At 48.0% G+C, this 26,280-nt stretch overlaps 1 protein-coding gene across 1 annotated transcript in view; it reads right to left on the bottom strand.

The window, feature by feature from the left end:
• The window catches only part of MAP3K14 (mitogen-activated protein kinase kinase kinase 14), a 54,312-nt gene extending 29,857 nt beyond the window's left edge, over positions 1-24,455 (bottom strand). The window contains exon 1 of the mRNA XM_023191379.2: positions 24,375-24,455. The gene's annotated coding sequence lies outside the window, so the exon portion shown is untranslated. The remainder of the gene's footprint in view (positions 1-24,374) is intronic.
• Positions 24,456-26,280: the final 1,825 nt, after the last annotated feature.

Here is a 26,280-nt window from a genome sequence, read left to right on the forward strand (position 1 = left end):
TAATTCAGTGGAGACTTGCCCAAGGTCACCCAACCCATGTGTGACAGGGCAGGGCCAGGACCCAGACCCTAGGTTCTTTAGGCTGTGATGCCCACTCCCCAAGCTCCCGGGTTACAGGCGAATGCAGAAGGGGACACGAAGGTCCTCCCTGGTCAAGAAGCCCTGGGGCTTCCTGCTGGAGTGAAGAAGCTCCTGAGGGCAGAGGTGGGGCCCTGCACACAGTGCCTCCCCAGTATATAGCACGGGGGCCACAGACCAGGCAACTGACGCTGGCTGAATGAGGGACTCAAAGGACAAAGATTGCTTTTCCATAACCTTTGGAGACATGATGATCCTGAATGCTGAGGAGGAAGAGAGAGTCCTGCCTGATGAATGAGAAAAATGAGGCCAGGTGGTATAGCTGCTGCTCTGAGGGTGTGTGGCTATTGGAGATCTGGCTGTGTGGGGGCTCTGATAGCCTGTCCCTGCCTGGCATGGCCCAACGGAGGCTTCTGGATAGGTCATCCTGAGCTAGAACTCCTCCAGAGAGGGTGCAGGGCATCCCGAGTCCCAGAGTTGTCCTTTCATATTGGTGTTGGGTAGGCAGCTGTCCAGGGCCCTAGTCGCCCCTCTGTGAGCACACCAGGCTCCCCTCTTCCCAGAGAAGTGGAAGCTGAGGCTGAAGCAGCCATGCCCAGAGCCTCCTCTGCAGTTCCCCGATGACTCATCCAACAGCCTGGCAGGCAGACAGTAACAAGGAGGCTGTTGAGAAGCTGACCCAGCAGATGGCAGCTGAACTTGTGAAGGGCATGGGGAAAACAGGCTGACCCTCACCTCCCGGGGGCACAAATCACGGCCTGGGAGCTGTAAAGCTCCTCCTGTGGCTGGCTTTTCTGTGCCACATCACCATGACTCAGACCCTCACTGACAGCCTCCAAGTTCAAGAGGCTATTCTTGGGACACTCTGGCCTGACAGTGGCTCTCCCCAAACACCTCCCACACAGACACACATGCACACATACACATGCACACACAGACACACACACATACATATGTACTTGCTCCCTCCCTCCTTCCCTAATTCTATCTGGGCTCTCGTCTACAAAACTCACGGTTCTGTATTAAGCCCAGGACTACTGGCTAGGGGGCCTTCCCAGCCCTGGACTTTGGCCTCTGGCTGTCACCCCAGCTCATGGCCCTGCTGCTATGCCCCTTCTCCCTCCTGCAGTGTGTGGGGAAGACAAAGTGGGAGCCAGTTATGTCTCTGCCTTTGAAGGCAAGTCCAACTCCTGATCCATTCCTCAGCCTAGACACTCTCCCCAGCTTCATTCAGGCCCCAAATGTATTGGGTCCTCTGCTCTCTGCGTAAGAGTTGAGGACATGAGTAGTGGCAACAGTCAAACCCACATAGCTCACCCATAAGCTCATGAAATCAGAAGAGGAAAAGCAAGGAGCAGAATTCACTCCATATTCTTTGAGGCATGATGCATAGACACTGTTGGTTCTTTCTTCTGTGATGCCTCAGTGACCTCCTGGCGAAGCCTGGGGGATAGGAATGATCTAGATGGTACCAGATCAACCCCTGGGCATAGCTGTATGAGGAGTTCTTAATCTGGGTTCAAGGATGGATTCAGGGAGGAAAATATAATTTGCATTTTTCCAGGGAAGGCTTGGTCCACAGCTTTCAACAGATTCTCCAAGGATCTGCCATTCCCCAGAAGGTTGCTCTAGTCTCCCTCCCTAGAAGATCAGGGCCAGGCTAAATGCCTGATTCTGGCTCTATTCTTCCACTCCAAGGAAGAGCTCTCCAATGCAGCAGTTTCCAATCTGACCACAGATTAGAATAACCAGATAAGTTATTTAAATGCATTCTTCCTAGGCCTGCTGAACCAGAGTCACTGGGCATTAGGCCCAGAATCTGTACTTTTGACAAGTTCTCTGGATGATTCTGATGCCAAAGGACCAGGGACTGCCACCCGATCCCTGCTCTGTACTCAAGGCGACACTGTCCAAAGTGGTAGCCACTAGCACCATGTGGCTATTTACATTTAATTAAAATGAGGTAAAATTTTCAAATCAGTTCCTCTGTTACACTAGCTACCATACTCAACAGTACAGACGGAGAACATGTCCATCACTGCAGAAAGTTCTACTGGATAGTGCTGTTCTGAAGTGATGCGAGCAGTGTTTTCTCTGACAGCAAAATTTCTGTTCCTAGGATTCTAGGGCAGGAATGAGGTTTACAGTAAACACATTTTTGATTCACTGGAAGGCACAAAAGCAATGTTTTAAATGTTAATCTTCAAAGATGATAACCTGTTAAAGAATATATCATATTTCAGTTCCCTGTTTTAGCAAGTACAGCATAGTCAAAATGTCAGACTAGGAACCAGAAGTTATGGGTTCTAGCCTTAACGATTTTTTTTTTTTTTTTTAAGATCAGTGGGACCATTTTTGTCAAATGAAATCATACCTCAACTCCCAATAACTAAAAGAACCAGATGCATGGAACTGGCATGTAACTCACATTTGAAACTGCTGCCCTGGCTGAAGGAGCTCCACATGCTCAGTGTCCCTTCATTCACCGAGGACCTCTACAAAATCCTAGTTCTCCAAGAAAAGAGTTTGGAAACCAGCGGCCTAGGAAATCTTTTGAGGTTCCTTCTAGTTCTGAGAATGTAGCCCATCTGTCAGGATTCTCTGAGGGCCAGACAACTCCAATTCAGAACACTAACTGTCGCTATTTACAAATCACCTACCGTCATCTCATTTTCAGACATGAAGATATGGCTTAGGGAAGTTTAGTAGCACATCAAAAATTACGCAGTTGCAGGTTGCAGAGGTGGGGTTGAACCCAGACTGCTGCCTCCTAAGCCGACATCTAAACCTTGAGCTAGCCACTTAAATTCTCTGAGTTTCTTCTCTTAGCTTCTTCAGAGCTGTTTCCAGGACCGAATGAAGAAGAGTACATGAAATGCCGATTGGGTTGCCTGGCCAACAGAAGGGGCTAAATGAATGTTCATTCACTTGTCTGTCACCAGGCTACTAAAAGCCATCACTGAGACGATGGGACTTCTCTGTTTCAGCACCATATAGCCAAGGTATCTTGAGCCTTACCTAGTTCATGCAACACTTGGAGCCTTGATTCTCCACACACGAAAGGGAAATAAACATCTGTCTTACAGAGCCATCTTGAAAATGTCTACAAGGGGCCAAGGCAAATCCCTCTCATGACTATTTCATCTGGAAGTAAAACTTGTCCTTCTCTGAATGCCCAGAGGGGATAAATAGCAGAAGTAGAATGACTCAACTTCCTTAATAAGATATTGGTTGAAAACCAATCTTCTCCCGACTTCCTCTTTTAAGCCTCCAGCTTGCCTGGCCACCAGGCCACAATAGGCAAACCTCTGCCTATCAAAGTGAGGGGCTGGGCTGGGCGTGGTGGCTCACGCCTGTAATCTCAGGATTTTGGGAGGCCAAGGCAGGAGGATCACTTGAGGCCAGGAGTTTGACACTAGCCTGGGCAACGTAGTGAGACTTCATCTCTACAGAAAATTTAAAAATTAGCCAGGCATGGTGGCACATGCCTGTAGTCCTAGCTACTTGGGAGCCTGAAGCAGGAGGACTGCTTGAGCCCGGGAGGTTGAGGCTTCAGTGAGCCATGATTGCACCACTGCACTCCAGTCTGGGCAATGGAGCAAGACCCTGTCTCAAAACAAAAAAAAAAGAGAGAGAAAGGGAAAAAAAAAAACAAACAAAAAAAGAGGGAACCAAGGGCAAGTATCAGGCAGAGCAAGCTGGCCTGGCAAAATAGCCATCTGGCGAGGCAGACCCAGAAGTCCCCATACATGCTCACCCTGACTCCCCTTTCTGCCTTTCCTGCAGCCCTTCCCCCAGTTTGTTCCAGACTGATCCCTTCACTTGCCTGAGCAGGGCAGCACTGGGCAAGCCTGATTCCCTTCTTCTGCCCACCCTGTTCCTCCCATAAGGAGTGGCTGCTTGTCTTCCTCCCTTATCAATGTCTGCCCAGATCTCACCTATCCTTTAAGGCCTATCTACTCAATGAAGCCTTTTATGGTAAGCTTCTGCATCCACTCCATAAATATTCAATGAGTGTCTCCCAAGTGCCAGGGAATGGAATGGCCACCACCGTCCATAAATGTTTTCTGTGTACAGGGCATGGTGCCAGGAACTGCCTTGTTGATGCATTCCACACTAACCCTGCAAGGTTGGCAATATTAGCTCTAATTTTACAGATGAAGAAATTAAGGCTTAGAGAGGTACATTACCTACAGGAATAAATGAGGCTCAATTTATACGGTTAGAGCATCCAACATGGAGTTAGGGCTCAAGCCAGGACACTCGTGGCCCATTCTCTTGGGACCCAAGGATCTCCAGTTCCTTCCTAGAATATCTGGTTGGCAGAGGCATGTAGAACATCCTGGAACTGAGCAGCATTACTACCCATGTGGATATTACTACCCCTAGCATCTGCCCATCTACTGTTGGTAATAATTTCTTAGCCCATATAGACAGGAAGCAGAAGAAGATCCCTTACTGATGAGGGGTCTCATCAGTCAGGGCTGAATCAGCCATCAATTTGTCAGACTTTTAGTTCAGTTACACCACTAAATCCTCCTGGGGTGTTATGACTTAACTTGGTGGTTTTAACAGGTCATTTCATTTTCTTGAAACAATCAAACAAGTCCACATCTAATACACATATACACAAACAGGAGTTCTAGGTAAGGTGGCGCTGCCTTCACTGACAGAACCACTGAAGGATGTGCTTTGCAAAGAAAAAAAATAAACCAGAAAAAAGGAACAATGGTAGGCACAGGAACTCAAACAATATGTTGGTCAATGTAATTAACAGTTGAATACGAAAAATTGGTTTAAATCTTTTTTCGTTTGTTTGTTTGAGATGGAGTCTGGCTCTGTCACCCAGGCTGGAGTGCAGTGGCAGAATCTCAGCTCACTGCAAGCTCCGCCTCCTGGGTTCGCACCATTCTTCTGCCTCAGCCTCCCAAGTAGCTGGGACTACAGGCGCCTGCCACCACACCCAGCTAATTTTTTATATTTTTAGTAGAGACGGGGTTTCCCTGAGTTAGCCAGGATGGTCTCGATCCCCTGACCTCGTGATCTGCCCACCTCGGCCTCCCAAAGTGCTGGGATTACAGGCGTTAGCCACCGCACCCAGCCTTTTTTTTTTTTTTTTTTTGAGAAAGGGGCTCTCCCTCTGTCGCCCAGGCTAGAGTGCAGTGGCGTAATCTTGGCTCACTGCAACCTCAGCCTTCCGATTCAAGTGATTCTCCTGCCTCAGCCTCCTGAGTAGCTGGGATTACAGGCATGTGCCACCACCCTTGGCTAATTTTTGTATTTTTAGTAGAGATGGGATTTCCCCATGTTGGCCAGGCTGGTTTCGAACTCCTGACCTCAGGTGATCTGCCTGCCTCAGTCTCCCAAAGTGCTGGGATTACAGGCATAAGCCACCATGCCCGGCCAGTTTAAATCATTATAAAACATGAAAATCTAGACACCAATAAGAAGGAAGATGTGTGAAATGGGTTGTTCGATGGGTAAAAAGTAATATGATCTTTGCCTTTTTGGGGACTTTATGTACAAAAACGTTTAAATGTTACTAGAAAAAATTACAGTTAGTATGTATGTTGATTTGAGTAATGACTAAAATAATAGAAATACAATTCAGACCAGAAGAGTAAAGAAGGAAAAATAGAAAATGCTGTCAATTTGATACAAGGCAAGGAAAGGAGGAAAAAAGAAGCAAAAAGGACAATAAATATAAAAAAAACACAAGATGGCAGAATTAAGGCAAAATGTTAGCATGTCATTAAACCACGGTACATGTGAGTAGATGACAAAACAGCAAACCAGATAGGATTTTAAAAGATCCAGCTAGATGCTGATGAAAAGAAACGTAACAAAATTATCCAGAAAAGTTGGAAGTAAAGACATAGAAAGAGATGTGCCAGGCCAATATTAACCAAAAGAAGTAATATTTATATCAGACAAAATACTTAAGACAAAAAGATATAATCACTTATAGGCACCCAACAAAGAGCCTCCAAATCCAATGACTGGAGGCAGCCTGAGGCTTTATGTTGAGTAAGGTCTTTGCCCCAGCGTGTCCTGTCTAGCTGCAGAGCAAGGATCTTATGCGTGGCAGTTCCTGGGCATGTACTGGGTCTGCTGGGTGTGGGGCCCTGTGCCGAGTGCTGGCAGTACAGTGAGCAAGAAGACACTGTCCTCTGAGGGTCTTACAGCCTACTGGGGGAAACAGACAAGAAGTCAGAAGAGTTCAGTACAATACAGGGATGCAAGGACAGAGACAGACACACAGCAGATGCGTCGGGAACACAGGGGGACACCTAGTCCAGCCCAGGAGGTGATGCCTGGGCTGAGTCTAAAGCAGTGAGCAAGACCTGCCCAAGAAAAAGGAGAGGGTATTCTGGGTAGAGGGGATGGCAAAAGGTAAGGCACAGAGGTGAGTCAATGCAGCAATCACCAGCAGCTTGAAGTCGTCGGTGAGTAAAGTGTATGTCAGGCAGTCCCAGGAGAGGAGGCTGCAGATGAAGTTCAGGTATCAGACCATGGACACACGCTTGATCCTCATACACCCCCAGGGTTTAAATTCTCAGATGAGTGAGGTGGGTATAATTCCACATTCCTCCCAGACTCTTGGGGGTCAAGTTCCAGATGGCAGAAGCTGCAGAGTAGGGGCAGATGGTGGATGCTGGGCATTAAATGAATGAGCCACTGGCCAGGCACAGTGGCTCATTCCTGTAATCCCAGCATTTTGGGACGCTGAGGCAAGAGGATCACTTGAGCCTGGGAGTTTGAAATCAGCTTGTACAACATAAACAAGACTGTGTCTTTATGAAAAAAAAAAGAAAGAAAGAAAGAAAAGAAAATCCTGCCATTGGTACAGAACCCGCACCCTGACCTGGGCCAACAGTCTGACAAGTGACAGGCTTCTGAAAGGCTTGCTTCACTCTCTCCCTCAGGCGGAGAGGGAGGGTGGCCATGTGATCCCTGGGATGTAGAAACAGACGTCTGAAGAAGGAGGAAGGGGCCTTACTGGGGCCTGCACTCAGGCACTGTGAGTGAAACGCAGCCAGAGGAACCTCAAAACTGGACGCATTGGCCAGCTTGAAGCCTTATTCCCAGGAGAGCAATTTCTGCATAAGCATTTCCCATTAAGAAGGATATGAAATGTGAAGGTACATTAATCATTAAAATCTTACAGATCAATTATTAAAAAGAAACAAATCAGACATGCCCTCAAAAAGTCAGTCTCGGCCAGGCATGGTGGCTCACGCCTATAATCCCAGCACAGTCTTGGCCAGGCATGGTGGCTCACGCCTGTCATTCCAGCACTTTCGGAGGCCGAGGCAGGTGGATCAATTGAAGTTGGGAGTTCAAGACTAGCCTGGCCAACATAGTGAAACCCTGTCTCTATTAAAAATACAAAAATTAGCCGGGTGTGGTGGCACATGCCTGTAATCCCAGCTACTCAGGAGGCTGAGATGAAAGAATTGCTTGAACCTGGAGGAAGAGGTTGCAGTGAGGCAAGATCACGTCATTGCACTGCAGCCTAGGCAACAGAGCGAGACTCTGTCTCAAAAAAACAAAAACCAAAACTCAGTCTTGCTGCCAATCCCACAGGTCAAACTGCAGGGTAAATACAATTTATGGGGTAAAGTTTCTGACTGTCCTCCAATTCCCACCACATGCCTGATGATGGCTAGCCAGCCCTAGCCGTGTAGAAACTACTGTCTATAAGGCCCCATCAGATGTTTAGGGCAATTCCCTCACATCTATTCTGTTGGCATTGGTCTTACCCACTTCCAGCTTCTCTCTGACCTCCCACCCTGGTGCTGAGCTAATCCTGAAACATCATGTACTTAAGACAACCTCAAGCTCAAAGACATCTGCTGGCTCTGCACTGCTTATGGGCTCAGTCTCAACTCTGTGGCCCATAATCTTTCTGGCCACTGTTTCCCCAAACATAGGGTTTGGCTTTGGCCAGTCTGATCTCTCCACAACCCCTCGGCTACTCAACTCTCCAGGTCCCACATGTGCCATGCTGTTGTGTGGGCCACCCCATACATCCTGCTTGTCCTTCAAAGGCAAGGCTCAGCCTCCACCCAGGAAGCCCCTCCCATCAGCTCCACTGCACAACTGGCCTCCTTTTCTGCCTGCCCACACCACCTTGTCTCCTCTCTCCTCACCCTCCTCCTGGTCCTCACACCCCCACTCCCTTTTACTCATTCAATGAAATAATGTAGATGAAGGAACTCTGGGAACAATCAAGCATCACACCAAGTGAAGATACCCACTCTTTGTGTGTTCAACTCACAGAATTGCAATCTAGGTAGGGAACAATAAAAAAAAACAAAACAGAAAAAAGCATAATCAAAGATGTTCGGGGCTGAGCGTGGTGGCTCATGCCCATGATACCAGCACTTTGGGAGGCCAAGGCAGGAGGATTGCGTGAGTCCAGGAGTTTGAGACCAGCCTGGGCAATATAGTGAGACCCTATCTTTACAAAAAAATACAAAAATTAGCTGAGCATGGTCGCATGTGCCTGTAGTCCTAGCTACTCAGGAGGCTGAGGTGGCAGGATTGCTTTAGTCTCGAAGTTCAAGCTTGCAGTGAGCCATGGTCACTCCACTGCACTCCAACCTGGACAACAGAGTGAGAGCCTGTCTCAAAAAAAAAAAAAAAAAAAAAGCCAGGTGCTGTGGCTCATGCCTGTAATCCCAGCACTTTGGGAGGCCGAGGTAGATGGATCACCTGAGGTCAGGAGTTTGAGACCAGCCTGACCAACATGGAGAAACCCCGTCTCTACTAAAAATACAAAATTAGTCGGGCATGGTGGCACATGCCTGTAATCCCGGCTACTAAGGAGACTGAGGCAGGAGAATCACTTGAACACGGAAGGCAGAGGTTGCGGTGAGCTGAGATTGCGCCATTGCATTCCAGCCTGGGCAACAAGAGCGAAACTCCATCTCAAAAAAAAAAAAAAAAAAAAAAAAGGTCACAGTATTTCTGTAACAGTAAAAAACTAGAACAAAAATGTCTAATTACAGGGGAAGGATAATTATTAAATAAATCATGGAACATCCATTAAAAATGTTTATAAATCATTTTAACAATATGGAAAAATGGGATATTATATTAGTAAAAAGAGGATAAAGAAGTATGTCTAAAATATGACCCTATATACATGTGTCTGCATATTATAATGACATTTATAAAAATGCAGATACCTAGAACATATAGCAATGGTTCTCTTTTGGTGGTGGGCTTATGGATGATTTAATATTTCTTTTTACACTTTCCTAATTTTTCCACTTTTTCAGTGAGCATGTATTAGTTTTCTCAGTTCTCTTTTTTTTTTTTTTTTTGAGATGCAGTCTCACTCTGTCACCGTGGTTGGAGTGCAGTGACAAGATCTCAGCTCACTGTAACCTCCGCCTCCCAGGCTTAAGTGATCCTCCCATTTCAGTCTCCCGCGTAGCTGGGACAGGTGCGTGCCACCACGCTTGGCTAATTTTTTGTATTTTTGGTAGAGACAGGGTTTCGCCATGGTGCCCAGGCTGGTCTTGAACTCTTGAGCTCATGAGATTCACCTGCTTCAGCCTCCCAAAGTGCTGGGATTACAGGCATGAGCCACTGTGCCCGACCTTAGTTCTCAGTTTTAACAGATAATGTTTCTAAACGGTAAAAAAACAAAAACAAAAACAAAAAACAGACGAGGTGACAATGAAAAGCATGAGTCCTTCCCTCCCTTCCTCCATTCCTCTAAAGGGATCCCCAATAACAGTTTCTTGTATCTCCCTCTACTGATTTTTTCTGTAGGTATTACTTTTCTTTTCTTTCTTTTTTTTTTGAGACGGAGTATCGCTCTGTCACCCAGGTTGGAGTGCAATGGCCGGATCTCAGCTCACTGCAAGCTCCGCCTCCCGGGTTCACACCATTCTCCTGCCTCAGCCTCCCGAGTAGCTGGGACTACAGGCGCCCGCCACCTCGCCTGGCTAGTTTTTTGTATTTTTTTAGTAGAGACGGGGTTTCACCGTATTAGCCAGGATGGTCTCGATCTCCTGACCTCGTGATCCGCCCGTCTCGGCCTCCCAAAGTGCTGGGATTACAGGCTTGAGCCACCGCGCCCGGCCACTTTTCTTTATTTTTATTATTGTTATTATTTTTATGAGATGGAGTCTCACTCTGTCGCCTAGACTGGAGTGCAATGGTGCGATCTTGGCTTACTGCAACTTCCGCCTCTTAGGTTCAAGAGATTCTCCTGCCTCAGCCACCTGAGCAGCTGGGATTACAGGCGCCCTCCACCATACCCGGCTAACTTTTGTATTTTTGGTAGAGACGGTGTTTCACCATGTTGGCCAGGCTGGTCTCGGACTCCTGACCTCAAGTGATCTGCCTACCTTGGCCTCCCAAAGTACTGCAATTACAGGCATGAGCCACCATGCCTGGCCAAATACTACTTTTTATCATGAAAACAATAAAAAAGAATCTCTTGGCATGGGATGAGAATTTAGGAGCATTAGGTCCACACTTGAGACTGGGGCTTTATAAATACGTGATGAGCAGGTTTCTCCTACCCTGTGCATGCACATGCACACACATGCAAGCACACACCCATGTGCAGGCAGGAAACTTCACCAGAATGTCTGTGGCTCTTCTGTTCTGCTCACTGAGTTTTGGCAGCTGGGCCGCTAAAACAGAAGGCTGGAGATGGCAAGCTTGTCCTTCCTGGTTTTGGTTTTCATTTCATTCCCTCCCTTGTTTTCTAATGGGGACTGAGAGTTTTTTTTATCAGTTGTGACTCAAGAAGTAGGAAGGTGCTCGGAAGATGGGGACTGTTTCCTGCTTTGACTTATCCAGTGGCAAATGCATGCGTGGTTACAGGCCTGTGCAAGTGCTGGATGGACCAGGTGCCCCGGGCACGAGTGGCCCGATAGAGTGAAAAACAGAAGTGAACCAGGGAGAGAAAAATCAGGCCTTCCTGCACTGCTTGGGCAAAGGGGTGGGAATTGCAGGGTTAGTCCTAGTATGGGAAACCCAAAGGAGGCCAGTTTTCCTAGCTAGCCTCTCCTACCTTCCTTATATATGATCTTTCACCTTGCTTACAATTTTTTTTTCAGGCCAGGTGCAGTGGCTCACACCTGTAATCCCATCACTTTGGGAGGCCGAGGTGGGTGGATCACTTGAGGTCAGGAGTTCAAGACCAGCCTGGCCAACATGGGGAAATCTCATCTTTACTAAAAATACAAAAATTAGCTGGGTGTGGCGGTGGGCACCTGTAATCCCAGCTACTTTGGAGGCTGAGGCAGGAGAATCACTTGAGACCAGGAGGTAGAGGCTGTAGTGAGCCAAGATTGTGCCACTGCACCCCAGCTTGGGCAACGGAGTGAGACTCCATCTCAAAATTTTTTTTCAACTACCAAAACAATTGTTCATTATAAAAATGTAAAAACAAAACTGTATACAGAAAAAAATTCCCGGCACCGTCCCCTCCTCTCTGCAACATAAAAAACACTTAAGTTTCATGTAAATCCTTCTAGTTCCAATTACTATACATATACAAGCATATAGTTTGGGACTATTTTTAAAAGAAACATGGGATTATACACATGTAATATCATACAAATTGCATCTTTCACTTAACAAGATACTATGAATACTGTTCCATCTCAGCACATGTAGATTTATTTCTTTTTTTTGGTTTTGTTTTGAGACGGAGTCTCGCTCTGTTGCCCAGGCTGGAGTGCAGCAGCCCATTCTCGGCTCACTGCAACCTCCGTCTCCCGAGTTCAAGTGATCCTTCTGCCTCAGCCTTCTGAGTAGCTGGGATTACAGGTACCAGCCACCATGTCTGGGTAATTTTTGTATTTTCAGTAGAGATGGGGTTTGACCATGTTGGTCAGGCTGGTCTTGAACTCCTGACCTCAAGCAATCCACCTACCTCGGCCTCCTAAAGTGCTGGGATTACAGGTGTGAGCCACCACGACTGACCTCTAATTCATTCCTTTTAAGGCTTCATCAGATTACAGAAGATTGCAAGGTACAGATGTACCATCATTTGCCCACCTGGAAACTTTGTTTCCAATTTTTCACTTATAAGTAATAATGGAAAAAACCCTACCCTTATTCACATTTATGTGTACTTGTAGAAGGAATTCTAGGTGGTAAACTCCTGGGATTGGAATTTCTGGGTGACTCTTTTAATGGGTTATCTCTTTTCTCCTGTTTCTATGTGTCAGAGAAGTAGGCAGCATTGGATAGGTGGTTTCCAAACACACTATTTATTTGCTGTGAAGATGCTATCCTTGCTTTCAACATGCTTACAGTCTAGATGGGGAGAAAATGGGTAGATGGATAAATAAATCATAAAGGAATCAAAATGATCTTAGCATCAGAAAGACCTTCAGAGGTAATTTATTCCAACATATTACTTACTAATCCTGAGGAATGGCCATTCAGCCACACGACAGGATGGCCTTGGAGTCAGAAGATTTGAGTTTGAATCTTAGTTTCTCAATACTCTGGTGTGTGACCATGGGCAGGTCACATAATCTGAGACTCAGGAGTTTTATCTGTAATACAGGGATCCTTAAACCCACACGACAGAATTTTACAGGGTGACTCAATGCAAGGAACAAAGTTTAAATTACATAGTACAGTGCCTGGCATGTAGTGGGCACTCTGGAAACATCAGTGGAACCTCCAGTGAGAAGGAAGCTGCTACAAGATGAGCAGTCAGACCTTTGCATGACCAGAACTGTAAGATTTTTTTTTTTTTTTTTGTGAGACAGTTTTGCTGTCACCCAGGCTGGCATGATCTTGGCTCACTGCAACCTCCGCCTCCCGGGTTCAAACGATTCTTGTGCCTCAGCCACCCAAGTAGCTGGGATTACAGGCATGCACCACCATGCCCAGCTAATTTTATTTATTTTTTTGTAGAGACGGGGTTTTGCCATCTTGGCCAGGCTGGTCTCAAACTCCTGGCCTCAAGTGATCTGTCCACCTCAGCCTCCCAAAGTCCTGGGATTACAGATGTGATGGTCCATAAGTGTTAAGTTGCTCGAAAGTTGCTGCTATGAGGCGCTGAAGGCTACCTCCCACAGCTTCTAGCCAGCAGCCCTAGCATCAGACGGAAAGTCTGGAACAGATGTGATCAAAGCAGGAGGAGGAGAATCCTGAGAGCAGAGGGACAGAGTTGTCGGCAAGAACCCATGAAGATGTTCTTTGAAGAGCATTCTGCACACCCCATCTGGCTTCTGTGTCCACTGGCAGTGCCTCAGCTCTGCGTGATAAACTGGGACTCACAATTCCTTGGCAGCTAAAGCTGAAATTAGTTGTTCTGTGGTCATCTTTGGGTGTTGCAACAATCTGCTATTTGTATACATATAACCACATGCTGGCTGTTGGTAATCACACAAATGAATAATAATAGCAGCTATTATTATTTGCCATGTATTAGGTAATGCATGCATTTTTTTCTTCAAGCTTCACAACTCTGTGAGCAAGGCACTAATGTTATTCCTCTACAAGGAGGAAGAAACTGGGCCTCAGTAGGCCAGGTAAATTGCCCCAGGCCACGCAGAAGCAAAGTGGCAGTGGCAGGATTTGCACAAGGGACTTTTATGTCAAAGCCCATACTCTTAACCATGATACTCTATCTACTTCCAAATGATCTAAGATTTAAATATTGGGACCGAGATGCAGAAGCTGTCACAAGTCAAAGGTTAGTGAGAAATCCAGGGACTGGCCTGGGAGGAAGCACCTTAATTATGAAGCATGAACTACAGCCAGCCTATGTTCTGGAAAAAGCAACTTTAAAATGACAACAGGGAAGAAAGACTCCAAGCTGGAATTGTGGTGGGCCTGTGTTCCTCAGCCCACCCAGGCCTGGCATAGCCGGGCCCATCCCAACGAGAAATTCTATGACAAATGCAAATGTGCCCTTTACTTTACAAGGCCTGGCTCCAGGCTTCTTGAGCTAATATTTACCATTCTTTTTATAACAAAGACTTGAGCACCATTTGCTATCTTCATAAATTTCATCAGTACTTTTGCCCCCAGGCCCTGATATAGGGCATTTTATAAGCTTTAAAAGAGAAGTATTACAATGGTATTTTCAATTCAACCTTCAAATCCTTTGCACAAGGAGAGCCAACAGCAAATAGAAAAGATGCCGCAGGGGGCATCACAGATGCAGAGACCCAATATGCAGGAGAACATGTGGGGCAAAGTAGTATTGAGATAAAAACCTGCCACACGTGTACTTAATTTTATACAATAAGCCACAAGGAATGTTTAACGTATGTTGTATAAAAATTTTTTCAGGCCAGGAGCGGTGGCTCATGCCTGTAATTCTAGCACTTTGGGAGGCCCAGGCAGGCAGACTGCCTGAGGTTGTGAGATCGAGACCGGCCTGGCCAACATGGCAAACCGCTGTCCCCACTGAAAATACAAAAGTCACTTGGGTGTGGTGGTAGGTGCCTGTAATCCCAGCTACTCAGGAGTCTGAAGCATGAGAAGCGCTTGAACCCGGGAGCTGGAGGTTGCAGTGAGCTGAGATTGCGCCACTGCACTCCAATCTGGGCAACAGAGTGCGATTCTGTCTCAAAAAATTTAAAAAAATAAGAAATAATTTAAAAATTAAAAAATTTTCAAGTGTCATTGAAATCTGCAACTCAGGGTATTTTGTGTAACTGAATATTCTGATGAAGTGGGGCTGCCCTGTATGCCACTTAACAACAACCGATTTCCAAAGATTAGAAGGCCATCACTGCCCTTGACACTAAAATCATGTGAAACACAGCCAGTTTCTTTGATGACTCAAAACGTACTTTGTGATTTTGCCAAGCTTTGAGATCATCGTTACAAGCAGCATTTTGGTTGTGAAAAACAACTCTCCTTATTTAACCTTTCGGGGTGGATTCTGAGCAAGAAGTTCCCTAGGCTACGGTCAATCTCGCTGAAATACAACCACCCGCTGCTCCTTTCTGGGTTTGGAAATCTGGTTTTCAGAGGTGGGAGTGGGCTTCAAGCAGCGTCTACCTGTGTTCAGAGAAGATGAAGAAAGACAGGCTCAGGCTCCCTGCATAGGAGAATTCAAGTTCATTGCAGTCACTGGTGACTGACTGGTTCTGAAATTGAGGAACTAGTTTGAGGAACTTCAGAATAAACAAGAAACCCAAAGAACTCGGCTTTCCACGGAAGGCTTCGAACGCATGGAAGCAGGCACGGGTCCAGCTCCGCCCTGTGGCGGGGCAACTTTGACCCTGGCCTCGTTTCAGATGCTGCCCCACACGCTCTTTGACAAGCTGGCCCAAGCAACCAGCTTGAGGACATGATTGGCAGAGGGATCCATTTATAATGAGGGGTCATAGTCTTCTCCTCCACTGGGAAGGGAAAAAGGGGGTCGGGACATGGAACATGATGAGGAATATTCTCAGAGGATCTCACACGATTCTTTGGTAAAAGAGGGTAAATCATGAAACAGCCCGTGGTTCTCTCGTCCTCCTCGAGGCCAGCAGGGCCTAGCAGGAGTTTGGATTCAAGTCTTCTACTTTCTGTCAACAGCAAATACTTAACCAGTGGCTACTATGTTTCAGGCACCATACTGGCCAGTGGGAATATGAGGATGATGAAGAGGCTTCTCTGTTGAAACCCTCGAAAGGCCTTCTTGGAATGCTGAACCGTTACCTAGAAGCACTCCCTCGATCCACCTGCCTGCAACTCTCTAGTGGCAACAAGCCTATGGGATATGCCAGGGTGGTCACTGCCCTCCTAATTCCCGCCTGGAAGGGTGGGAGGTAGTCAGTCTTTATTAGCTGGCTACTCACTGTCTGATTCTACTTTGAACTATATTTTCTTTTTTGAGAAGAGGTCTTGCTCTGTCACCCAGGCTGGAATGCAGTGGTGTAACCACCGCTCACTACAGCCTCGAACTCCTGAGCTCCAGTGATCCTCTCACCTCAGCCTCTGAAGTAGCTAGGACTACAGGTACGCACCACCATGCCCAGCTAATTTTTTTTTTTTTTTTTTTTGACAGAGTCATGCTCTGTCGCCTAGGCTGGAGTGCAGTGGTGCGATCACGGCTCATTGCAACCTCCGCCTCCCAGGTTCAAGTGATTCTTGTGCCTCAGCCTCTCGAGTAGCTGGGATTACAAGTGCCCGCCAACACACCTGGCTAATTTTTGTATTTTTAGTACAAACAGGGTTTCACCATGTTGGCCAGGCTGGTCTTGACTTCCTGGCCTCAAGTGGTCTGCCTGTCTTGGCCTCCCAAAGTCCTGGGATTACAGGTGTGAGCCATGGTGCCTGGCCATGCCCAGCTAGTTTTTTAAGAAAAAATTTTGGAGATGGGTCTCACTATGTTGTCCAGGCTGGTCTCCAACTCTTGGCCTAAAAGGTAATCCTCCTGCCTTAGCCTCCGAAGTCACTGGGATTACAGGCATGAGCCACTGTGTCCAGGCAACATTTCAGCACATTTCTCCTGAGTGTCCCTACGCTTCTGAAAATGCACTTCTTTCCCCCAGAGTGCCGAAGTTTCCCAATTGTTACCAAGCTCCCGCTCCAAGCTGAGGAGTGGTACAAGACCCCAGGATGAGAGAAATACGAAGAGGTTCCCACCCAGGCACCTGCAGAATCCAAGACGTTCTACGCCTGACAGCGCCGGCTCAAGCTGGAAAAGGAGGGCCACTGGGCTACGCATGGTGGCCTCCTCGCCCCCTCCAGCTCCTATTGTCATGGCTCCCGACCAACACTGGGGCTGACCTGTGAGGTATCTGCCGTCGTGCCAAGCTTCCCCCCGTCATGGTGAGGTCCTCCAGGGCGGTGCCTCAGTTGTGTTTGGTTTTCTAGCACCTAGCAGACGTGGCCCATTTGACACACTTGGCAAGTGTTCCTGAGTGAAAGGACAGACATACTTCTGAGGAGTAAATGAGTGCCATAGGCTCTGGGAGTCTGGCTGGACAGGGACACGTGTCCACACTGTCCAATCACCTGGCAGGCTGGAGGGGAGGGAATCACAGCTTGGTGGCTGTATTCTAACTGCATCCCAGCAAGCAGGTGTCCTGAAAGCTGGCTATGGAGCCACTCCTGCCATCCCCTTTGCTAAATGCTGACCTAGAGACCCAGTTACTTCTACTGCTTGAGAAGATAACTCTTCTGAACTGGACAACACCTATCTGGGCTCGGATTTGCGTGTATCTAATACATGCTAGAGGGAGGTGGTGCAGGACTCTGTCCTTCACATTGATCTGTACAAAGCTATTCCTGCCTCTTTAGGCACAGCATCTGCCAGTGGAGACTGTTGGGCAGGACTCAAGGAGCCTGGTGGGTCCAATCAACTCCTTTGGCCAAAGGACTCAATTTGTAACCTTTTTTTTTGAGACAGAGTTTCACTCTTGTCGCGCAGGCTGGAGTGCAATGGTGGATCTTGGCTCACTGCAACCTCCACTTCCCAGGTCCAAGTGATTCTCCTACCTCAGCCTCCTGAGTAGCTGGGATTGCAGGCATGTGCCACCACGCCCAGCTAATTTTTTTTGTATTTTTAGTAGAGACGGGCTTTCACCATGTTAGCCAGGATGGTCTCAACCTCTTGACCTCATGATCCGCTCGCCTCAGCCTCCCAAAGCGCTGGGATTACAGGTGTGAGCCACCGCGCCTGACCTCCATTTATCTTAATTGGCAACCACATCCTCATTGGAGGCTGGCTAAGCCTCCTTTCCTCCCGACCCTCCTGGCTATCCCTAGTATCGACCAGAAATATCTACCTTTTAATTCTGGCCCGGTAAAAGGAAACATTAATGTCAGTAGAAGGTGGATTTTGGCTACAATAATTCTTTGCATTTACAGGGGCCACCATCCAGAGACGACATCATGAAATCATGCTTTACCCATAAGGAAGAGCCTCTCACTGAGAGGAGCCAGACAGATCAGCTAGGATAACACGCAGAGTATGCATGCACCTCCTGCACAGAAGAAAGATGCAGAAGAGCCTCATGCACTGTGAGTTTGGACCCCTGTAATCAATCATTGAAAGTTACTGAATACCCACTCTAGGTGAGATACTGCTTGGCTAGGTAGGAAAGTGCTCTAAAGGTGTGGGCAACCTTTGAGACTTCCTGGTAATTGTATTTTCTTATCAACCTTGACCTCCTTTTGATTACATGAACCTCATGGTATAAGAGAGCGTCCAACAAATAGCTTTCTGTTTACTTTTTCTTAGGCCCAGGACAGCAGCTGCTGTGGCTCCACCCTTCCCAGGCCTGGCAGAGCTTGCAGAAAGGCTGAGAGTGATAGGGTTGGGGTAGGAGAATAAAAGGAGGAGCTAGTTAAAAAAAAAAAAAAAAAAAAAAATCCTGCTTCAGGATTAGTTCCTTCATTCCCTGGCAGCAGAGCACAGTGAAGAGTGTGGGTTTTACAGTTCAGGCTCTGCCATTAACTAGCTGTGTGGCCTTGGGCAACCCACTTGGCTTTCTTGGGCCACCATTTTCTCTCCTGCATTTTCGCATTGCAAAAAATGTGAATGATCATGTCCAGGCTGTAATCCTAACAGCTCCTTCTGGACAGTGAGGTTAAGGTTATTGAGCCATGCCAGCAGGAAGTGACTGCTGGTTGGTCTAGATCGGTGGGGTATGGGTACAGGGGCCGGGTTGGTGGTCTGCCAGAGATAGGGAACAATATTACTTGCAAGAGAATAACCGTTCCTCGGTTGTAGCTTCATTAAAGTCAAGCGCTCCTTGTACGTGGTCCCTATTGCTTATAGATGTCCCTGGCCATAAGCAGTCAAGTTCAACACCAACTGCACTAGTCCAGAACAGTGTCTGAAGAAAATCTCTGCCTTAATGGTCACCTGATAGTGGTTTTAGCAGAAAGAGGGTCAGGAGAAGCTGTAGTAGCCAGAAACTGGGAGGGAGGGATGGCTCAGGAGTTCCCCCTGCTGCTTCTTTCTGGGTCCAAACCCTGATCCTAGAAGTGTAGACAACTGAGGTGGTGGCAGGCTTGGGATTCCTGAAGCTTCTTGAAATCCAGGGTTTAATCTAACCTTTCCAATCACTGGAGCTCTGCAGAGCCTCCAACTCAGGTAGTTGAAAAGGAGGCAGGTGGAAAAGCGTTCCTAAAAGGTTTTTCACACCAAAATAGGGTTTGTCGCTCTGCTATCTGCCAAGGGATTTCCCAGCTCCCTGGGGCCAAAGCTCCCCTCCTGCTTCTTTGCTGACTGTCACTGGAAGCAGGCCATTTTCCACCCTCAAGGTGGCTGGACTCAGGAGTCAGTGACACTGCTGATCTGGGCTCTGTGCCCTGTCTACGATCCCCCCTCCGCTGTCAGCCCGCAGGCCCTAGAAGCCTCCTGTTTGCCTCCTGCCCCCTGCCTCCTAGCCCGGGGCTGGGATGAGGGTGATTTGTGGCAGAGGGCTCCTCACGAAGGTCTGCTCAGGACTTTCTCTGCAACTGTGCTGGGGAATAAATCACCTGTCACCTACACCCCTGCACGGGTGACTCACCTTCCAGAGAAAGTGCTCTGCTCACCTAAGCAAAGCTGCTTGGAAAATGACTAAGGCACCTATCAAATGCACTCTGTGGAGTCAACCAGTTATGGAGCAAGGTCCAGGCACACTCTGCCTCTCACCTCCAGCTTGAAGTCAAGTGCAGAGCTGCCACGCCAGGCCTGCTGGTTTCATTTTCATCTGAACCCAGCTCCACATGAGGCTTGACATCCGGTGATCTATTTTTTCTAAAAACTAGCTTCACTTTAGAAATGACTCTTCGGCCATCAAGTCAGCTTCCCCAAGAGAAAACAAAATGTTATTTAAAGGGAATGGCAGCCTGGTGAGAGCCTATATTTTTGTTTTGTATTAAGAGGAAAAAAGGCTTTAAAATATAATATGAAACTGGTTTTTTTATCCCCTTGTGAGATTAAAACAAATGTTTTTCTTTTAAGAGATGGGGTCTTGCTATGTTGCCCATAGCTACTTGACCTCCTGGGTTCAAGTGATCCTCCCGCCTCAGCCTCTCAAGTAGCTGGGACTACAGAGACACACACCACCATTCCAGGCTTCCTGTGGGATTGAAAGGGAAATCTGCAAGTCCCTGACTGCAGATCCTGGGCTCCCAGGCACAGTCCTGGAGAGAAGCTGACAAAGACATGTTTATGAGAGGGCAAGGCCGGTGAGCTGGGGACGCCATGTGGTAGTGGGAACCTCACTCCTCAGAACCAAATATTCCCTCCTAGTCCCCCAGACAAAGAGCAAGTCCTTGCTGACCTACATGCCATACAGTATTTTCCCTTTCCTCACCTCCAGGGTTAATGCAGGAACCTACATGATCACATGTGGGACACAGGAAGCCCCTAGACAGGCCCAGCTGTGTCTCCAGCTCAGAGTCAGGATTGTCAACTGGGCAGAGCCTGGACCTTTGTAGGCTTATTTGGAGTAGAGTGAGGACAGTATATAGTGTAAGGCAGGGAAAACATGACAGCTGAAGCTTTTAGACTGAAGAACTGTCCCCCTAAAAGTCCTACTGAGAAAATGACTCTGGCCTGTCAGGCAGTCTGACCCTTCTTGACATCATCTTACAGAAAACAGGTTTAGTCACAACGCATTAATTGGCAACTACTACTGCTACTATCACTGCTACTATTACTACTACTACTACTGCCACCACCACCAACAATAACAACAACAGCAACAGTTACAGTCGCTATGTTCTGTGCCAGGCACTGGGCTCAGCACTTTATATATGTTCTGTGCCGGACACTGGGCTCAGCACTTTATATATGTCCTCTCATTTTCTACTCAAAACACTCCCATGAAGTATTTCTGATTCCATTCACAGATGAGGCACTTGATGATTAGAGAAGTGAAGTGATTTGCCTGTGGGCACACAGGCAGGCAGTGGCAGACCTCGACCTGACCCAGGTCTCTCTGACCTGACAGCCTCAGCCACCACATGTGACACGGAGACACCAAGGACTTGTTCTGTTGCTCTGGACAAACCACGGGCTCTCTGCCTTTGTTTCTACATCTGGAAAATGGGCACAAGCACACCTGTCCAGATAGCAGGCTATTCCTCTTTTAGCCTTTTATTAATTAACAATCAATATCAATTAACAATTGACTGGTACAATAAATAAATAAAGCTGCTAGCCTGGTTTCGTTACATTCAAAACTGACATGTTTGGGGGAGGAAAATCCTTACTGTTTCATGAGCAAGTTAGTAGAAAAAGCAGTGACCTAGATGTCAGGAAAAGGGGGTTTAGATTCTGAGCAATCCTGTCTATTTCTCCTTATGAGGCTTCACTTTTCTGATCTTTGTCCCTGCCCTTCTTCACATAAGCATTGTGTGAAAATAGAAAGACTGGCTATAAAATTATTCATCATGCCACATAATTTCAAGGGATTTCTATCAGGGAGCTGAGGGATTAAGAGATGTAGAAAAGCAAGAAGGGAAGAGGCTCCTTTAGAACACAAACAGCACACCGGCCACTGAAGAAAAATGACTTTTTCTGCATTGTCATTCAGGCAGTCGTAAGCCTAGAACGAAAAATCTCATACTTCGATGTCCTGCTCAGCTCAACAGAAATGTTCCCCTACAATTTGCCCTGGGTCTCGCCTTCCCTTTCTGGGCTACTGCTTTCAGCATTTTAGCCAGCACCACAGAGTAAATGCAAAAACTTCACACATGCATCACTTTGAATGCCCACCCAGCTCTTGCAGACGCTCAGCCCCATTCTGTTCCCTTACTAGGGAATCGTGGTGTGTGGAGACTAGAGGGGCTGACATCCTTAGAGTGCCCTAAATCCACTGACATGGAATTGTCCCCGGCCTACCAATTTCATACCGGTGCCATCAACAGCGCCCATAATGCTCAGATGTTTCCAGTTTAACTGAAATACTAAAATGGGGCAAACAGGAAGCATCAGACACAACTGCGGTAGTGACTTATTAATCACGAAAGCAGAATTTTAGTTGCATTTTAACCTTTTGCCAGGAAAAAAAAAAAAACAACCTTGAGATGATGGAAGCCATCAGTAGAAATATGCTGCCTGTATGCGTATTGGGCTGACTTAGACTTTTTACTTAGGACTGACTTTGCTTTTAAGATTTCTGAACTTTCCCCCCAGAAAGAACATCTGTCAAACCAACCAATATGAATCTGTCAGCTCTTCATAGGGGCAGGCAGGCTTGTTAGGAAAGCCCATGCGCTGTCCACTGAGACAGGAAAAAAAATAGGAAGTTAAAAGTGCCTTCACAGGCCAAAGTGATACAACACTGTTCAGAGGGTGCCAACAACGAAGAAAACAACCTTGGATAAAGCTTTCATCTCTTTCACATCTCCGCAGATCTCTCACCAGACCCTGGCCAGGGATGAGCTGTTATCAATCACCAAAACCAAACCAAACAAAACAAAAATCACAACAGTGGCCTAGGGCTGGACAACCAACCAGCGCAAGTCATCTTCTCAGCAGTAAATGATATACACATATTCCAGGCAGATCACAAAGGAGTCAGTGTTCAACAGGAGAACCAAAATGAGGAACCAAACCTTCATCTGTTGAGGTGAAAAGGCCCAACCAGACATTTTTGTTTAATAGAGGGAGACTGATTTGGCAGGGTCTCTGTGGTGCCGCTCCCACAAACCCTTAACAGACAATACCAGTGACAAAAAACCCCCTTCAGAACTGCTCCTTATAATCAGAAAACACTCAGAAGATGGCCTGAAGCTTGGCAGCGTCTTGCTGTCTGATTTCACAAAGAGCTGGTACATACACCTGGCTACTTATCTCTAAAATTAGAGTCAGAGATGATTACTTTTATTTTGAGATCTTCTGAGAAGTTCTCCACACCCTTCAAAATAAATGAGGATGTCCGAAAGGTGTCTGAAAAATTCAGAGGTCTGGCATCGCTCCAAAGGAACTGATTGATATCACTTAAAAAACACCAAGAGTAAATCCAAATACAACCAAAGTAAGGAAAGCACTTTTTAACTGTCCTCTCACACTGACAGCATAAAAACCACACCAAAAACTTCTCCCTCCTTTCTGCATCTCAGTTCTATAATGTGGTCCTGATCTAGGATTCTGGGGAAGACCCATCCTTAGTCCCAGCTATGAGGCATCAGGCAAGATATATACCACTCCCACTCCCCTCATACACACCTGCCTCAGGTGCCTCACTTATAAAACAGGACACTACAATCTGTCTTACCACACAGCCATCTGAAGGAAAACAGAGCTCACAGGTATGAAGACACCAAGTAAAAAACACATCGCTAATGTTGATACTGTCTCCTTCTAATCTTTTAGAAAGACCATGTTTCTAGTCAAGGGGTTTTCAACATTTTTCCTGGAATAAACTCCAGACTGCTATTTTATACCATGACCTCACCCTAATCATTTAATTTCACGTGCTTTTAGGGTCCTTAATTAAGTCATTGGTGTTCATTGTCTCCAGTGATCAAAAGTAGTTTTACCATTTACTTTGCTGATGTATGTACCTTTCACCACTTATCGTCTGCCTCATTCATACCTCCAGTCTACCCTTTAGGGCCGAGAGCAACTTTTTAACCTCGACTAGGAAGAAAACCCTTTTTCTGAAGTCAGCCAGCACTAAGGAGGCTCCCGGGCAGGTGGGAAACTGTACAAGTGGCCCCTGTCTGCCTGATGCCCGGTGGATGCAAGATGCCAGGGCCACGATGGGTTTCCAAGATGGGAATATTACATCTGAACCGACAAATAAAGTCCCGAGTTGGAGAGCCTAGAAGAATTACAGAGCAGGACTGGGTTCAGAGGGCGGAGGGAGGATGCTGCGGGCGGCCAGCACTGCCCCGCTGCATGCTGAGGACAGGCTTAGCTCGTGCTCCCCGCCTTGAGGTGTGACCTGAGAACTCCCCAGGAAAGGCCAGAAGGGTTTCACGCCAGGGCAGATGCGAGGACGCACTCCTGCAGGAGACACGTCCGCCCCACGCCAGGCGAGCTTCATCCTGGGGGCACTGGGGCGCAGAGCAGGCGGGCGGGCCTGGCGGCGGCGCGGGGCTCTGGTGAAGGGGAAGCAGGGCGCTCCTGCGCGCGCTCGGAGCCAGCGTGTGGCCAGCAGGAGTGCGCGGCCTGGAGGCCCGGGGCGAGCGCGGCGCCGGCAGCGCGTGCGAGGGCGCCCCCGCGGACCGCCGCGAGTGGGTTGGACGAGGTACGTCGGACTGCGCTGGCCGGGCCGCCAACCCCACTGTTCCGGGGCGAGGGGCCAGGCCGCTGCCCAGCCCGGGGCTGAGGGGCGATCCATCCCAGCCGCTCCCTGGGCGCCTCGTTCCGGGCCCCAGGGTCCCGCCCCGTCACCTACCGGCCAAGCGCCGATCTCCCCAACCAAGCGAGTGTTGCGCTCCGCTCGCCCGCGATCTCCCGCCGCCGGCCGCCGACCGCTGAGCTCCCGGCCCGCGGTCGCCCCGCCCCGGTCCCGAGCTCCACCCCCTCGCCTTCTCCACCGCCCCCGGGGCCACGCCTCCCCCGGCGGCTGTAACTTTGCCTCGCTTCGCGCCTCCTTTCTTTGGCCGCACCGCGACCTGTGGCCCCGCCCATTTCCCCAAGCCAGCCAATGAGACGGCCGTCCCGGCAAGCCCGTCTTCCCGCTCTCTAGCAACGATTGGTTAACGAGGCCTGGTTTCCAGAAATGGGCACTATTTCCGGGCGATGTTTGTAGAGGGGAGATCGCTGGGCGGGGGGACAGAAGGCGGAGGCGACTAGGGTGTTGGTGGAACCACACATGCGCCCTCGGCTTCTGGCAGTCTTACCAGCTGCGTTCTTCTCGAGGTTACTGGAAGGAAGGGCGAGTGTGCGCATGCGTGGGCACTCCCTGCCTCTGACTTAGGTTACCTTGGCGACAGCGAGGCGCTCTCCCTGGTGGGTCGCGCGCGTCCCGCTTCCTCTCTGCTGCCAGGCGGTGGCGGCTGAGGCGGGAGGTGGTGGGGGTAGAGACGTTTTTATTGAGCTCTTACCGTGTGTCTGGTGCTGTAGAATCCCTGGAATCAATAAAGGTTACAGTGCCTGCCCTCGAGAAGCTTCGGGAGCAAAGGGCTTACAGGGGCCCGACCTGTGGGTTGAAACCCAGGTACAAAGAGAGCATGTGGGTGCGTGGCGTGGTATGAGCACTGAGCAAAGCATCTCCTCGCGGAGGTTGCAGACCACAGAGCCGGCAAGAGGATGAGAGCTTGATGTATGCAAAGAAAGGACCTGGAGTTCACAGTATGCGTTGAAGTGTCAACAGTGCTTCTTTCAGAATGGGGGTCGGGGGTGGGGAGTAGGGAAGGTATGGACATTTTTTCTAACTTTTGCTCCTCTGTATTATCTAATGTTTCCACACTGAACTTGTATTTTATTTGTAATAAATTCCAGGCCAGGCACAGTGGCTCACCCCTGTAATCCCAGCGCTTTGGGAGGCTAAGGCAGGAGGATCGCTTGAGGCCAGGAGTTGGAGAACAGCTTGGGCAATATAGCGGGGACCTCATCTCTGCAAAAAATAAAAGAATAACCAGGCTTGGTAGTTCGCATCTGCAGTCCCAGCTAGAGGGGAGGCTGAAAGTTTGAGGTTTCAGTGAACCATGATCGTGCCACTGCACTTCAGCCTGGGTGACAGAGTAAGGCAGTCTTAAAAAAAAAAAAAATCCAAACTTGATTTGTTTTATTTGCAAAATAAAAGACGTACTCCTACCCTGGGCATCCCACTTCCACGAAGGGTCCATGATAGGTGTGGTGAGTGGCTCTAGTCCGGGGATAGGCAGGCCCCACCCAAGGCTGTCTTGAAAAGTAAGGAACACCCCATCTCTGAAAGTTATTTGAGCAAAGACCACCATCTGCTTGAGACTACTTTGCAGACAGTCCAAAGCTGAAATCTTTCTGGATATATCTGTGCCAAACAGTCATCTCTGCTGGGGGATAGGGAAGACCATTTATTTAGGCAGTGGTCAAAAACTCACAACCTGAGGGCCTCATCCACTCACCCAGGCCAGAAATATGCTTTGTTTGGCTGGCCCAATATTTTTTTAAATTTGAATTTGAATGCCTTAAAGCAGAGCCTACAGTTCCTTACAGCTCCCGCCACTCTGTTTTTTACCCAACCATCTAACCTTATGTCACCTGTCTGGCCCCTGGAGCATTTGAGGTTGTGGCTCCCATAGAGTCTGTGCTTTAGAGCCAAACAGTCTCTAGTGCCCACCCTGGCTCTGCCACTGACTAGCTGGGAGATGGCAGGC

Source organism: Piliocolobus tephrosceles, chromosome 16 (assembly GCF_002776525.5).
Source record: "Piliocolobus tephrosceles isolate RC106 chromosome 16, ASM277652v3, whole genome shotgun sequence".
Taxonomy (NCBI): domain Eukaryota; kingdom Metazoa; phylum Chordata; class Mammalia; order Primates; family Cercopithecidae; genus Piliocolobus; species Piliocolobus tephrosceles.